This window comes from Oryctolagus cuniculus, chromosome 3 (genome assembly GCF_051225735.1).
Source record: "Oryctolagus cuniculus isolate XC-2025 breed Fujian yellow rabbit chromosome 3, ASM5122573v1, whole genome shotgun sequence".
NCBI classification, from domain to species: Eukaryota; Metazoa; Chordata; class Mammalia; order Lagomorpha; family Leporidae; genus Oryctolagus; species Oryctolagus cuniculus.
The window spans coordinates 129586618-129604463 of NC_142869.1; the positions used below are offsets into that span (position 1 = coordinate 129586618).

General features: G+C 39.4%; 1 long non-coding RNA gene across 2 annotated transcripts; it reads right to left on the bottom strand.

Annotated features, from left to right (window-relative positions):
• Positions 1 to 1167: 1167 nt before the first annotated feature.
• Positions 1168 to 11397, bottom strand: LOC103346421 (uncharacterized). Of its 2 annotated transcripts, none has more exons than XR_016231269.1 (5): positions 11285 to 11397; positions 5167 to 5315; positions 4985 to 5052; positions 1461 to 1563; positions 1168 to 1292 (listed from the first exon to the last, which is right to left on the bottom strand). It is a non-coding gene; the product is annotated as an uncharacterized LOC103346421 (long non-coding RNA). The 2 variants fall into 2 exon arrangements; XR_016231270.1 differs by having other exon boundaries at positions 5167 to 5354.
• Between the last annotated feature and the right edge of the window lie 6449 nt (positions 11398 to 17846).

The window sequence follows — 17846 nt, forward strand, 5'->3', positions numbered from 1 at the left end:
ATGAGAAATGGTGAATTGATCAGCCCTCACCCTGACTGTTGATGAGCAAATTGATATGTTATCCCTCTTAGTATTTTTTTTATTTGTTCTACTTAATACTTTTGGTTGAATACTGTAATCAATACACAATTCTTCTTAAGTGCTGAAACTTAACTGAAAAGTGATCACTGTTAAATATAAGAGTGGGAATAAGAGAGGGAAGAGATGTGCAATTCGGGACATGCTCAAGCTGACTTACCTCAAACGGTAGAGTTAGAAACATACCAGGGGATTCCAATTCAATCCCATCAAGGTGGCATGTACCAATGCCATCTCACTATACCAGTGATCAATTTCTGTTCACAGTTGATCATAATGATAGGACTAAGAACCAAATGGATCACAGAAACAAGAATAGTGTCTGCAAATACTAGCTGATAGAATGAAAAAGGGAGAGAACAATCCAACATGGGAAGTGAGATACACAGCAGACCCATAGAATGGCAGATGTCCTAAACAGAACTCTGGCCTCATAATCAGCCCTTAATGCATTCGGATCTGGCTGAAAAGCCCATGAGAGTATTTCAGGCATGGAAAGCCAAGACACTCTGGGAAAAAAAAAAAACCTAAATGAAAGATCTCCGCGAGTGAGATCCCAGTGGAAAGAACGGGTCATCAAAGAAGGAGGTACCTTTCTCTGAAGGGAGCAGAGAACTTCCACTTTGACCATGCTCTTGTCTAAAAATGATCAGAGTCATTGAACTCAGGGGGCTTCCATAGCCTTGGCAGCTCATGACAAGAGCCTAGGGTGATTACTGATGCCATAAACAAGAGTGTCAATTTGTTAAGTCAACAACAGGAGTCACTGTACACTTACTCCTCATGTAGGATCTTTGTCCTTAGTGTGCTATACATTGAGATTTAATGCTATAACTAGTACTCAAACAGTATTTTTCACTTTATGTTTCTGTGTGTGAGCCAACTGTTGAAATCTTTACTTATGTAAGCTAAACTTATCTGTATATAAAGAGAATCGAAAATGAATCTTGATGTGAATGGAAGGGGAGAGGGAGTGGGAAAGGGGAGGGTTGCGGGTGGGAGGGATATTATGGGGGGAAGCCATTGTAATTCATAAGCTGTACTTTGGAAATTTATATTCATTAAATAAAAGTTTTTAAAAAAGAATTACCTGCAGTTTCTGTCTCCACTTTCTCTTCTCTCAGTCCCTCTGAACACACTCTAATAAGGCTTTTGGTCACATACTCTGCTGAACTGTTCTTTTCAAGGTCACTAATAACCTTCAAGAAGTTAAACTAAATGAAAGAAATTAAATGGTAATTCTTTGGACCTTATTTCACCTATCATTCACAGTTATTTGTTACTGTACACCATTTTCCCCAAATTTAATAGCTTAAAAGCAAGAAACATGCCCTTTTCTCTGGGTGAGAAATCCAGAAATGTTGACATACATAGTTCTGTACCTGGTTTCCACAAGCAGCTACATCAGGCTGTTGGCTGGGCTGCAGTCATCTGAAGGTATGGCTGAGGCTGGCAGATTCACATCCAATACACTCACTTGCATGCCTAGAAAAGCAGTGCTGGTTGTTAGCAGTAGGCCTCAGTTATGCACCCTGTGGATTTCTCTATGAGGGCTGTCTGATCACTCCCAAAGTCGGGATGCTGGCTTATTCCCAAGAACTTATTTAAAAGAGAGCAAGGGAGAAATTTAAATGTCTTTTAGGATCTGGCCTCATAAGTCCCACTCCATTATTTCTGGAATATCTGCTGGATTACGTAGGTGAGTCCTAGTCAGTGTAGAAAATGACTGCACTGGGGCAGGAGTACCAGGAAATGAGTCACTGGGAGCCATCCCAGAAACTGACACAGTGGTATGACTCCATTGATTGTTCCCTTCCTCTCCTTCCTCTGTCAGTCCCGTTTCTGTTTTTGTTCTTGTTCCTATTTCAGTTCTTCTTCTATGCCCCAATATTATTTTTAAAAAGGTTTATTTTACTTAGTTGCAAAGCAGAGTTACAGTAGAGAAGGAAGGATAAAGGAAGCAAAATAAATAAATATATATGCATATATATATGTGTGTGTGTGTGTATATATATATATATATAGAGAGAGAGAGAGAGAGAGAGAATATGACATCCACAAGTTTAGTCCTTAAGAGACCTCCACCATGGGCTTGGCAAGGACAAGGCCAGGAACCTAGGACTCCATCCAGGTCTACCATGTGGGTGGCAGGGGCCCAATTACTTGGGTCTCCTCTGATGTTTTTCTAGATGCATTTGCAGGGAGTTGAATCAGAAATGGAGTAGCCAGGACTGGAACTGGTACTCATATGGAATGCTGGCCTTGTGGGCAGTGGCTTAACATGCTGTGCCACAACATATTATTGATATATTTATATAATTGTAGTTTTTGACATTCAGTGAAAGGAAAGGCCATCACAAAAAACATCTTAAAATATTAAGAAAATTAATTAGCCAATAGGCAATTTCAAGAAATTAAAATAGAATCATCTTTATAGAGTTCACAGAACTTACAAAGATGCTAAGAGAGCTTTATGAAATTGTTAGGCGTGAAAATTTTACTATGGACACTGAAATCCACTATATTTTGAAAAAGTTTCCCAAAACACAAATATAACATAAAATTTAAAAACTATATCAACAGAACAGGTGCTGTGGTGCAGCAGGTTAACGCCCTGGCCTGGAGCACTGGCATCCCATATGGGCACAGGTTCAAGACCCGGCTGCTTACTTCTGATCCAGCTCTCTGTTATGGCCTGGGAAAACAGTAGAAGATGGCCCGAATGCTTGGGGGCCCTGCACCCTTGTGGGAGACTCAAAAGAAGCTCCTGGCTCCTGGCTTCAGATCAGTGCAGCTCCAGCCATTGCAGCCAATTGGGGAGTGAATCATTGGATTGAAGACCTCTATCTGCCTCTCCTCTCTGTGTAACTCTGACTTTCAAATAAATAAATGAATCTTTAAAAAAAAACTCTATAAACTAAACAAACAGAGCCAATCTTTGAAGAACTTGAAAATGACTTCACAAGAAAAATTTCAGGTGCAGACTTATGGTATATTCCAAACTTATAAGGACAGAAAAAACAGTTGTTTTCCACACTTGCCCCAAGAGAAAATAAGCAGAATATTTTTAAATTTCTTTTGGGAAACCACTATTACACAGATGATGCAACTCGGAATATGATATAGATTAAAGTGAAATTAAAGAGCTTCTGGTTCATAAAGATATGCAAATATTCTAACAAAATATTATATCAATCTGGGCCCCTTGCTGTGGCATAGTGGGTAAAGTCATTGCCTGCAGTGTCTGCATCTCATATGGGCACAGGTTCATGTCCCAGCTGCTTCACTTCCAATCCAGCTCTCTGATATGGTCTGGAAAAGCAGTGGAAGATGGCCCAAATCCTTGGGCCCCTGCACCTGTGTGGGAGACCTGGAAGAAGATCCAGGCTCCTGGCTTTGGATCGGCCCAGCTCCAGCCATTGCAGCCATTTGGGGAGTAAACCAGCAGACGAAAACCTGACTCTCTCTCTCTCTCTTTATCTCTCTCTGCCTCTCTGTAATTCTGCCTATCAGATAAATAAATTAATCTTTAAAAATATTATATAAACCACATATGAAAAATTAATAGATAAATGAAAAGCAAGATACACTAAAAAGTGCAAGTGTATTTAACATTCTCAAAAAAAAGATGTAAATCATCCAGGTAGGTGAAGAATGCAAGGGATTACATGATCATTTAGATAAAATGTTTAAAAGCATTTAATAAAATTCAGCATCCAGCCATAAAAATCAACTGTTAGCAAAATATTCAAAAATAATTATTTGCTTAACCAGATCAAAATTATCTAAAATTAGCATACATTAAATTACTTAAGGAGCACTGAGAGATGTTTCCTTGGAAGCCCACCCAGACAAGGCTGCCTCCTCTCATAACATTGTACTAGATCTATAGTCAGGGAAACAAAGGCATGTAAGATAAAAGAATCACATTTTTTGCAATACAATTGTCAATATATGTGAATGGCATTACATCTAAACAAGATAAGAGTCGGTGAACTCAAAAGGCTTCCATAGCCTTGGAAACTCATGACTGGTGCATAGGGAGATTACTGATGCCATAAACAGGAGTGTCAATTTGTAAAGTCAACAACAGGAGTCACTGTGCACTTACTCCTCATGTAGGATCTCTGTCGTTAATGTGCTATACATTGAGACTTAATGCTATAACGAGTACTCAAACAGTATATTTCGCTTTGTGTTTCTATGGGGGTGCAAACTGTTGAAAGCTTTACTTAATGTATACTAAACTGATCTTCTGTAAAAAAAAAAAATTATCAATTCCCAACTTGACTCTCACTGGGATTAAACATGACAATAGGTCTGATCTGATTTCATCATCATTTAAAAATCATCTATTATTTTTCACTTTATGTTTGTGTGGGAGCAAACTGTTGAAATCTTTACTTAATGTATGCTAAACTGATCTTCTGTATATAAAGAGAATCGAAAATGAATCCTCATGTGAATGGAAGGGGAGAGGGAGTGGGAAAGGGGAGGGATGCGGGTGGGAGAGACGATATGGGGGGGGGGGGAGCCATTGTAATCCATAAGCCGTACTTTGGAAATTTATATTCATTAAATAAAAGTTAAAAAAAAGATAATCCAATCTAATCCGCAAACAAATGCAACTAATAATTAGCAATAGCAACACTTCTGGGCAGTAGATCCACATGTAAATCCAATTGGATTGCTAAGTACCAGCAAGAAACAAAAAGAAAATATTAGTGGACAAAAGACAGACTAGGAAACATATTTACAACAGAAATGAGTCAAAAATATTAAATTATCTAATATCTTTACACACTCTTCAAATCAATATATAAAATGTAAATGACCAAATAGAAAAATGACCCAAGAATGTGAAGACAAGTGCCCAGGAGTCACCTGTCAGCAAATGGTGACTCACCTGAAGCAGGTCTTTGAAAGCTCCAGCTCACGGGATGCCTTTTGTGAACAGAGGTGAAGCGGCCTGGGCTGTAGGCGAAGAGAGAAATGTGGAAGTGGTAGCTTCAGACCAGAGCCCAGGCTTCTCTCATAACCCCCACACTGCGCCACCCCAAGTCACCGCCCTCCTCTGATTGGCTATACCTTTGTGACGTCGAATGCTCCCTCCAGCTTTGCAAATAACCCAATCAGGTGCGCCGGCGCAGTATCACGTAAACACGCGGGCTCTTCGCGTCACAGTGATAGTCTGACTCTGATGTTGAAAGGGCCAGGGTGGTTCAGCCTCTGCCCGTCTGTGAAAAGGAAGCCGGGTGCCTCAGAAGCTTGGTGTCCTGAGAAGGGGGAGGTGGAGTCGGTGGACCTGCTGGAACTGGCTGCAGGGGGACCTGTGCTTCCCTGCGGTCAGCTCTGGAATCTGTGGTCATGACCTTGGGCAAAGTACAGTGAGTGGCAAGTTTGATGATCCTCCCCTTTACTTCCAGGCCAGGGGAGGCCAGCAGCACAACCTGCAGGGTGACAATGCTTAGGTGATGTTGCTATGTCTCTTGCTGAAGTTTTCAATGCTAAGAATGCAATTTTTTCTTCTCAATCAGCATGGTATGTTAAAGTGAATCTGTTGGGGCCAGTGTTGTAGTGCAGTAGGGTAAGCCACAGGTTGGGAGCCTGCATCCCATATTGGATGGCCACTTTGAGGCCAGCTCCTCTGCTTGTAATCCAGCTACTTGCTAATACTGACTTTTAGGATATCAATACAATTCATTTGAACTCATTGTTTTTTAAGTACACAATGAGTTGGCAAGTTTTTTGGTAGAATTTGGAAAATATTGGTATTCTTTAAATGCTTGATAGAATTCACAAAGGAAACCATCTGGGTCAGGACTTTGTGGTAATGTTTTACATTACTGATTAAATTTATTATTATTATTGTTTGATTTTTGACTGCTTTAGGCTAATATTTTTAGTTTCTTCTAGAGAGTGTGATAATTTGTACTTTTCTAGCAATCTGTGTATTCCAACTAAATTGTTGAATATTTTGGTATATATTGATTCACAGTATTCCTTTATACTCTTTTGAATTTCTGTAAAATTATTGGCAATATGCCCTTCTTCATTTCTTAATTCGTGAACTGTATCTTTTCTGTTTTGGTCTTGATCTAAGAAAAATCATCCCATCTCGTTGACCTCTGCAACAAACCAATCTTTGTTTCACTGATTTTCTCTTTTGCTTAATGCCCCATACTTTAAAGAAATCTTTGACAATTTAACTATTTCTGTGTGGACATCTATATCATATAACTGACTGGAAAAGGCAAGGAAGGTACAGAAGAATAATATTCAAGTCCTTGAAGGGCTGAATTAAAGAAATGACCAGATTCTTCTACTCACCTAAAGGTGAAACACCTATCAGTGGAGTATACAAGGCACAGAGAAACAAACATGAGCATGATTGCCCCCTATTCTGTAACACACACTGTAGACTCTGACAGATTTGGGTCCAGATGCTAACCTAGATACTCTGCTACCTGTATGTATATAGTTATATTTTACACATATTTCTTTTGATTTCCCTAAAAGCAATGATAAACTTTTTACATAAATCAGATAAAAATGGAGCTGAACAAACCATCATCATGCGGACATCCATGAAAGGACTGAAGTTATGAGAGGTAGGCATTTGGTGCAGTGGTGATGGTACCATTTGGAATACCTGTGGCCCATATTTAGATGTGTGGGTCCATGGTAGAACTTTGCTTCCAATTCCATCTTCCTGCTAATGTGCACCATAGGAAGCAGCAGGTAGTGACTCAAATAATCTGGTTCTTGCCACTCCCATGGGAGACCTAGATTAGGTTCCCAGCATCTAGCTCTGGACTGGTGCACCCACAGGTCTTTCAGGCACATGGATAATAAACCTGTGGATGTGAAACCTATGTCTGTCAGTTAGGTTATCTGTCTTGCTGTCTCTCTGCTAGTAAAATAAATGAATGAAATAAAGTTAATAATGCCCAGTGCTGTGGTGCAGCAGGTTAACACCCTTGCCTGAAGCACTGGCATCCCATATGGGTGCCAGTTCATGCCCTGGCTGCTCCACTTCTGATCCAGCTCTCTGCTATGGCCTGGGAAAGCAGTAGAAGATGGTCCAAATTCTTGGGCTCCTGCACCTGTGTGGGAGACCTGGAAGAACTCCTGGCTCCTTGCTTCAGATTGGCTCAGCTACAGCCATTGTGGCCAATTGAGGAGTGAAACATAGGATGGAAGACTTTCTCTCTCTGCGTCTCCTCTCTGTGTAACTCTGACTTTTACATAAATGAATAAATATTTAAAAAATAATTACTTATCATTGCAAGGAATGCAGAGCTTGGAATTTGAATTTAGCCTATTGACTGCATTATAAAACAAAATTGATTTGAGAAATATAATAGTACTCATAATTACTATCACATAATTCATTACATCCAAGAAAAAAATCAGAATCAACATCCATGTGAAGAAAGAAAAATGTGATTCACAATCAAAAGGAAAAAGAATCACTAGAAAGAAACTTAAGTTAACCCAGATTTTGAAAGTAAAATATAAGATGTTTATGCTATCCTTGAATATCTTCTGGCACATAAAGATTGGCATAAAAAAATACAAATGATGATATACCAAAATTATCAGTAGAAAAATCAACTGGACAAACAATGGAAATTTTAGAGCTGTATGATACAGTTAAAAAAATGCACATGGACTAAACTACAGGTTACAAAAGACAAAATAATAACCCATATTTTAGCTTTCAAAATGCTATTTTAAATTTATTTTATTTATTTGAAAGACAGAGTTACGGAGTGAGGTAGAGCCAGAGAGAGAGATAGAGAAAGGAGAGAGAAAGAGAGAGGTATTCCATCTGCTGGTTCACTCCCCAAATGACCACAATGGCCAGAGCTGAGATGATCTGAAGCCAGGAGCCTGGAGCTTCTTCCAGGTCTCCTACAAGGGTGCAGGAGCCCAGGGACTTGGGCTATCTTCTACTGCTTGCCCAGGCCACAGCAGAAAGCTAGATTGGAAGTGGAACAGCCATGACTCGAACCGGTACCCATATGGGATGCTGGTGCTGGGGGCCACAGCTTTAACCTGCTGTGCCACAGCACCGGCCCCAGAAATGCTATGGTTTTAACATACCCCCTGCAATCATGTATTGTAAAAATAGCCCTTAATGGAACAGTTTCTGTCCTTAGGAATGGATTAATACCATTGTTGAAAGGGCTTGAGGCAATGAGTTTCATTTTTTCTCTCTCTCTCTCATCATAGAATTTTTAAAATATTTTATTTAATTGAGAGGTAGAGTTACAGACAGTGAGGAGAGAGAGAGAGAGAGAGAGAGAGAGAGAGTCTTCCATCTGTTGGTTCACTCCCCAAATGGCCTCAATGGCTGGAGCCGGGATGATCAGAAGCCAGGAGCTTCTTCCAGGGCTCCCACGTGCATGCAGGGACACAAGAACTTGTTCCATCTTCCACTGATTTACCAGGCCATAGAACAGAGCTGGATCAGAAGAGAAGCAGCCGGGACTCGCCCTAGCATCCATAAGGGATGTCAGCACTGCAGGCAGAGGATTAACCTACTGTGCCACAGCACTAGCCCCTCATCTTGTAATTTTGTCTGCAATGCTATGATGAGGTGAGATGACCTACTCTAGATGCAGCCTCTTGACTTCATATTTCCTGGTTGCCAGATTACAGGAAACAAATTTCTTTTCTTTTTAAACTACTAATTCTGTGGTATTTTTATGCAACCCAAAACATACTAAGAAAACAAACCAATAGTTGTTATCTAGTCTTTAAAAGGAAAATGGGCAGAGGTCCAAAAACACATGGAGTGATTTACAAAGCAATCTAATATTCAAAGGCATTTTGAAAATTTGTGGAGAGTAGAATAATACATAATTACATTTTAGGGTGAAAAATGGTGAAAGCTGTGAATATAATTTACATTTTCATTAATATTTTAAAGCCCTTTATATGCATAGATTTGAAAAAATGCATGAAAATAAGCTTCTTTAATTTCTAATTTCTATAAGTTTTCAAAGTACCCTCAATACAAGAAACTAGAGTTTCAGAAGGAAAAAAAAAACACAAAAAATGTATGGTTGAATAAATTACTAAGAACTTCCCAAATTTTGTGAAAGAACCCTGTATATAGATTTTAAATGCTCAATGACCCCCTAGTCAGAATGGCTACAAAGAAAACTAGATGAGGCATCAAAAATTCAAAAATCTCAAAAACCAATGCATCTTTTTGTAAATTAAAAATAATTTTATATAAAGAGTGAAGCTTTCACATTTTTATTTTTTACTCAAAGATGAGGGAGGAGGAGGAGGGGGGGATTATTTTTCATCTACTGGCTTAAGCTCCAAATGCCTACAACAGCCAGAGCTGAGCAGGTGGAAGCAAGGAGCCTCTTGATTTTCCACTTCTGTGGCAAAAACCCAAGTACCCAAGCCATGGCATTGCTGCCTTCAAGGCTGTGTACTAGAGCAGAAAGCCAGAGTCAAAATCAGGGCCAGGATCCAAACTTAAATACTCCAGCATGGGATGTGGGTCTCCCAAGCAGTATTCCAAGGGCCATGCCAAATGCCCACCATGAGAAAGAGATATTGAAAACAGTAAGAAAAACAACCATACATGGCTTATTCAGGTACAATCATACATGAATGATTGCTGACTTCTCAGATACAATGTAAGGGCATCTTCAAACTGTAGAAAGAATCTACCCTGCAGTATATGACTCCATATTCAATGGAACTATCCTCAAATATGAGATAAATATAAAACATTTCTCTGACAATTATCAGACCACTTGCACTATAACAGGAAGTTATCCCATTTGAAAGAAATACTACAAGATATTTGGATGTACAGACAAGAATTGGGATCATGAAAATCATAAATATGTGTATGGTTAGATAAAAGGAAATATATATTTGCTTATTAGTTCCTTTTAAAGTATTATTTATTGAAAGGCAGAGTTAAAGAGAGGGATATACAAAGAGATGAGACCTTATAGCCACTGGTTTACTTTGGGCCAGACCAAAATCAGGAGCCAGAACCTTCATCTGGGTCTTCCTTGTGAGGGACAGGGTCCCAGGCATTTGGGCCATCTTCTACTGCTTTCCCAGATGCATGAGCAGGGAGCTGGAATGCAAATGGAGCAGTCTGAACTTGAACTTGTACCCATGTGGGAGATTTAAAGGAAGCTCCTGGCTTCTGACGTAGGATCGGTGCAGCTCAGGCCATTTTAGCCACTTAGGGAGTGAACCTGCATATGGAAGACCTCTCTCTCTCCTCTCTCTCTCTACCTCTGCCTCTCTGTTACTCTGCCTTTCAAATAAATAAATCTTTACACACACACAAAAAAAACTAGGGATGCCTTGCCACACCCAGCAAATTAGTTCCCCAAATTATATTTGAAATAGCAACATAGTAAGGATGCATTAGTGACTAAAACTAATTAAATTCGATCAGTTGTAGTTATCACTCACATTTGATCTTAGCCAAAAGATCAAGAAGCGATCCATGAATCACTCACATTGTCACTAATGTGCTTTGGAGACTTTGCAGATACAAGTTGATATGTGTATAATCATACTTTAAAACTTTAATTAATTAAATTATTTGATTAGAATGATTTAATGAATTACTAAAATAAAATTTTATTTTAAATTAACTAAATTTAAATGACAGTCATCACCTGTTAATTTAATAGCTAAAACTAGCGCAAGTGTTGGAAAAATATAAGGTGTCATGAAAAGCTGTCAAGGAACTGAAAAATCCACAATGATCTCCATGAAATTAATTTAGCAGATAATGATAAAAAGATCAAAAAAGGAGGAGGCAAGATGGCGGAATAGGAAGGGAACACACTGATAGTCCGGGGAGAGACAGTTTAATAAAAGTGGAGATACTGCAGATTCAAGGAAGAGTAGGGGAGGAAACAGCAGAAGAAACTCTTCCGGAATGCGTGATTCACAGTGGACCTGCGTGGAGAGCGTGGGAGCCCACAGTTCGGGACACCAGCGGCAGACTCAACACACCAGTGCTGGAACGCGAGGTGAGCCGAACCTCAATAGCCCGAGACACCGGCAGGCAAGCAGAGAGAGGAGACTAGAGGGAACAACCCCCGGGGGGAGGGGGGGAAGTTCACCAGGCTAACTGGAAGAGAGAGAGAGAGAGAAAAAAAAGGTGAATGATACGGACACGGGTTTCTCTCTCTCCACTCACCTCTCAAGGGCGAGCAAGACAAAGAGCAGGCCCCATCTTGGACATACGTCATAAGCAGAGCGACCTCAGGTCTGCTCCGGCCCTGAGCCTAGCAGAAAAACCTGACTCTGGGCAGGGCGAATTAACAGGAGATTAGGACCTAGTAAATTTGTGGTGCTACTGAACTGAGACTGTGAAAAAAGAGACGGTGGGGGAGAGAACTCACGGAATTCACGTGAGTACTCTCCAGAGACGCTACAATTCCGTAACTTTGGCAACCCAGTGGGAGACTGAAGGAGAATTTGAGCCCACTCTGAGGGCCAAACAGATTCCCTGTGTGGTCCTTGGGAAAGAGCTTCCAATCTCTGGCTCCTGTGGGTATATCATTTGCCTGCTAACTACCTCCAACTTCGTTCAGCTGTGCGGAATTACTTCCCTTTTGAATCAAGAAAGAAAGAGAGAGAGAGATCTACCACGCCTAACCTGGGAGTGTCACCTTTGGCACACCAAACAGAGCTCTCAGGCCACACCCATCTCAAGCCTCTAAGGCTCCATCAAAAACAGACAGTCCACTTAATCTAGAGTCATAGTATAACAAGAAAAAGCACCACAGTGAAGAAACCAAATATCTCCAATATGCCAAATAACAAACGCAAAAACTGAGGTAATAGAAACAAGGAAGTCACCATGACGCCCCCAAATGAAAAAGACACCCCCATTCAAGATTATGAAGATGATGAGTTAGAAGAAATGCAAGAAGCAGATCTCAAAAAATTGATAAGAACATTAAGAAGTTCTCAAAAACAAATTCTTGAACTACAGAAATCCTTAATGGACAAGATAGAAAATCTCTCTCGTGAAAATGAAATATTAAGGAGGAATCAAAATGAAACGAAACAACTAGTACAACAGGAAACTGTGATAGTGACGAGAAATCATAATGAAGTGAAGAATTCAATAGATCAAATGAAAAACACAATAGAGAGCCTTACAAACAGAATGGGTGAAGCAAAAGAGAGAATATCAAACTTAGAAGACAGAGAACAGAAAAATATACAGTCAAACCAAAGAAAAGAAGAGGAAATTAGAAATCTAAAACATATTGTCAGGAATCTTCAGGATACTATTAAAAAACCCAACATTCGAGTTCTAGGAGTTCCTGAAGGCATGGAGAGGGAGAAAGGATTAGAAGGCCTTTTTAGTGAGATATTAGCAGAAAATTTCCCAGGTTTGGAGAAAGACAGAGAAATCCTAGTACAGGAAGCTCACAGAACCCCTAATAAACATGACCAAAAGAGATCCTCACCACGACACGTTGTAATTAAACTCTCCACAGTGAAACAAAGCAAAGATCCTAAAATGTGCAAGAGAGAAACGTCAGATTACTCTCAGAGGATCTCCAATCAGACTCACAGCTGACTTCTCATCAGAAACCCTACAAGCTAGGAGGGAATGGCGAGATATAGCCCAGGTACTAAGAGAGAAAAACTGCCAGCCCAGAATATTATATCCTGCAAAGCTATCATTTGTGAATGAAGGTGAAATAAAGACTTTTCATAGCAAACAGAAATTGAAAGAATTTGTTGCCACTCGTCCAGCCCTGCAAAAGATGCTTATTACACACAGAAACACAGAAACACGGTCATCAATATTAGAAGGTAAAGGAAGGGAACCTCACAGCAAAAGATCACAGGGAATTCAAAGCATATATTAGAATTCTCTTTGGCAAATAGCAGGGCAAAGTTACCACTTATCATTAGTCACATTGAACGTTAATGGCCTGAACTGTCCAGTTAAAAGACACAGATTGGCTGATTGGGTTGGGGAACAAAACCCATCTATTTGCTGCTTACAAGAAACACATCTTTCCAACAAAGATCCATACGGACTGAAAGTGAAAGGCTGGAAAAAGATATACCATGCCAACAGAAATGAAAAAAGAGCAGGTGTAGCCATCTTAATATCGGACAACATAAACTTTACCACAAAAACTGTTAAGAGAGACAAAGAGGGACACTATATAATGATTAAGGGATCAATTCAACAGGAAGATATAACAATTATCAATGTATATGCACCTAATTATAGGGCACCGGTTTATCTAAAAGATTTGTTAAGGGATGTAAAGGGAGACTTAGACCCCAATACAATAGTACTGGGGGACTTCAATACTCCACTCTCAGAAATAGACAGATCAACAGGACAGAAAATCAACAAGGATACAGTAGATTTAAATGACACTATAGCCCAAATGGATCTAACAGATATCTAGAGAACTTTCAATCCTACAGCTAAAGATTTTACATTCTTCTCAGCAGTACATGGAACCTTCTCTAGGATTGACCACATACTAGGCCATAAAGCAAGTCTCAGAAAATTCAAAAGAATTAGAATCATACCATGCAGCTTCTCAGACCATAAAGGAATGAAGTTGGAAATTAGCAACTCAGGAATCCCTAGAGCATACGCAAACACATGGAGATTGAACAACATGCTCCTGAATGAACAATGGGTCATAGAGGAAATTAAGAGAGAAATCAAAAATTTTCTGGAAGTAAATGAGGATAACAGCACAACATACCAAAACTTATGGGATGCAGCAAAAGCAGTGTTAAGAGGAAAATTTATATCAATAGGTGCCTACATCAAGAAATTGGAAAGGCACCAAATAGATGAGCTTTCAACGCATCTCAAGGATCTAGAAAAACTGCAGCAAACCAGACCCAAATCTAGTAGGAGAAGAGAAATAATTAAAATCAGAGAAGAAATCAACAGGATTGATTAAAAAAAAAACATTACAAAAAATCAGCCAAACGAGGAGCCGGTTTTTTGAAAAAATAAACAAAATTGACACACCATTGGCCCAACTAACTAAAAAAAGAAGAGAATAGACCCAAATCAATAAAATCAGAGATGAAAAAGGAAACGTAACAACAGACACCACAGAAATAAAAAGAATCATCAGAAATTACTACAAGGACTTGTATGCCAGCAAACAGGGAAACCTATCAGAAATGGATAGATTCCTGGACACATGCAACCTGCCTAAATTGAACCAGGAAGACATAGAAAACCTAAACAGACCCATAACTGAGACAGAAATTGAAACAGTAATAAAGGCCCTCCCAACAAAGAAAATCCCAGGACCAGATGGATTCACTGCTGAATTCTACCAGACATTTAAAGAAGAACTAACTCCAATTCTTCTCAAACTATTCAGAACAATCGAAGAAGAGGGAATCCTCCCAAATTCTTTCTATGAAGCCAGCATCACCTTAATTCCTAAGCCAGAAAAAGATGCAGCATTGAAAGAGAATAACAGACCAATATCCCTGATGAACATAGATGCAAAAATCCTCAATAAAATTCTCACCAATAGAATGCAACCACACATCAGAAAAATCATCCACCCAGACCAAGTGGGATTTATCCCTGGTATGCAGGGATGGTTTAATGTGCGCAAGACAATCAATGTGATACACCACATTAACAGACTGCAGAAGAAAAACCATATGATTTTCTCAATAGACGCCAAGAAAGCATTTGATAAAATATAACACCCTTTCATGATGAAAACTCTAAGCAAACTGGGTTTGGAAGGAACATTCCTCAATACAATCAAAGCAATCTATGAAAAACCCACAGCCAACATCCTATTGAATGGGGAAAAGTTGGAAGCATTTCCACTGAGATCTGGCACCAGACAGGGATGCCCACTCTCACCACTGCTATTCAATATAGTTCTGGAGGTTCTAGCCAGTGCTATTAGGCAAGAAAAAGAAATTAAAGGGATACAAATTGGGAAGGAAGAACTCAAACTATCCCTCTTTGCAGATGATATGATTCTTTATTTAGGGGACCCAAAGAACTCTACTAAGAGATTATTGGAACTCATAGAAGAGTTTGGCAAAGTACAGGATATAAAATCAATGCACAAAAATCAACAGCCTTTGTATATACAGCCAATGCCATGGCTGAGCAAGAACTTCTAAGATCAATCCCATTCACAATAGCTACAAAAACAATCAAATACCTTGGAATAAACTTAACCAAGGACGTTAAAGATCTCTATGATGAAAATTACAAAACCTTAAAGAAAGAAATAGAAGAGGATACCAAGAAATGGAAAAATCTTCCATGCTCATGGATTGGAAGAATCAATATCATCAAAATGTCCATACTCCCAAAAGCAATTTATAGATTCAATGCAATACCAATCAAGATACCAAAGACATTCTTCTCAGATCTAGAAAAAATGATGCTGAAATTCATTTGGAGACACAGGAGACCTCGAATAGCTAAAGCAATCTTGTACAACAAAAATGAAGCTGGAGGGATCACAATACCAGATTTCAGGACATACTACAGGGCAGTTGTAATCAAAACAGCATGGTACTGGTACAGAAACAGATGGATAGACCAATGGAACAGAATTGAAACACCAGAAATCAATCCAAACATCTACAGCCAACTCATATTTGATCAAGGGTCCAAAACCAATCCCTGGAGTAAGGACAGTCTATTCAATAAATGGTGCTGGGAAAATTGGATTTCCACGTGCAGAAGAATGAAGCAAGACCCCTACCTTTCACCTTACACAAAAATCCACTCAACATGGATTAAAGACTTAAATCTACACCTGACACCATCAAATTATTAGAGAGCATTGGAAAAACCCTGTAAGATATAAGTACTGGCAAAGACTTCTTGGAAAACATCCCAGAAGCACAGGCAGTCAAAGCCAAAATTAACATTTGGGATTGCATCAAATTGAGAAGTTTCCGTACTGCAAAAGAAACAGTCAGGAAAGTGAAGAGGCAACCGACAGAATGGGAAAATATATTTGCAAACTATGCAACTGATAAAGGGTTGATAACCAGAATCTATAAAGAAATCAAGAAACTCCACAACATCAAAACAAACAACCCACTTAAGAGATGGGCCAAGGACCTCAATAGACATTTGTCAAAAGAGGAAATCCAAATGGCCAACAGACACATGAAAACATGTTCAAGATCACTAGCAATCAGGGAAATGCAAATCAAAACCACAATGAGTTCCACCTCCCCCCGGTGAGAATGGCTCACATTCAGAAATCTACCAACAATAGATGCTGGAGAGGATGTGGGGAAAAAGGGAAACTAACCCACTGTTGGTGGGAATGCAAACTGGTTAAGCCACTATGGAAGTCTGTCTGGAGATTCCTCAGAAACCTGAATATAACCCTACCATTCAACCCAGCCATCCCACTACTTGGAATTTACCCAAAGGAAATTAAATTGGCAAACAAACAAGCTGTCTGCACATTAATGTTTATTGCAGCTCAATTCACAATAGCTAAGACCTGGAACCAACCCAAATGCCCATCAACAGTAGACTGGATAAAGAAATTATGGGACATGTATTCTATAGAATACTATACAGCAGTCAAAAACAACGAAACCCAGTCATTTGCAACAAGATGGAGGAATTTGGAAAACATCATTCTGAGTGAATTAAGCCAGTCCCAAAGGGACAAATGTCATATGTTCTCCCTGATTGGCGACAACTATCTGAGCACCAAAGGGGAAACTTGTTGAAGTGAAATGGACACTATGAGAAACATTGACTTGATCAGCTCTTGTCCTGACGGTTGATGTACAATGTAATACTTTATCCATTTCAGTATTTTTTTGTTCTAGTACCATTGGTTGAACTCTGTAATTAACACACAATTATTGTTAGGTGTTTAAATTTTAACTGAAAAGTGATCCCTGTTAGGAATTTGGAAAACGTTATGTTGAGTGAAATAAGCCAATCCCAAAGGGACAAATAGCACTTGTTCTCCTTGATAGGTGACAACTAACTGAGCACCAAAAAGGAAACCTGTTAAAGTGAAATGTACACTATGAGAAATGGTGACTTCATCAGCCGTCACCCTGACTACTGATGAGTAATTTGATATGTTATCCCTCTTAGTATTTTTTTTATTTGTTCTACTTAATACTTTTGGTTGAATACTGTAATCAATACACAATTCTTCTTAAGTGCTGAAACTTAACTGAAAAGTGACTGCTGTTAAATATAAGAGTGGGAATAAGAGAGGGAAGAGATGTGCAATTCGGGACATGCTCAAGCTGACTTACCTCAAACGGTAGAGTTAGAAACATACCAGGGGATTCCAATTCAATCCCATCAAGGTGGCATGTACCAATGCCATCTCACTATACCAGTGATCAATTTCTGTTCACAATTGATCGTAATGATAGGACTAAGTACCAAAGTGATCACATTAACAAGAATAGTGTCTGCAAATACTAGCTGATAGAATCAAAAAGGGAGAGAATGATCCAACATGGGAAGTGAGATACACAGCAGATCCATAGAAGGGCAAATGTCCTAACAGCACTCTGGCCTCATAATCAGCCCTTAAGGCATTCGGATCTGGATGAAAAGCCCATGAGAGTATTTCAGGCATGGAAAGCCAAGACACTTTGGGGAAAAAAAAAACTTAAATGAAAGATCTCCGTGAGTGAGATCCCAGTGGAAAGAACGGGTCATCAAAGAAGGAGGTACCTTTCTCTGAAGGGAGGAGAGAACTTCC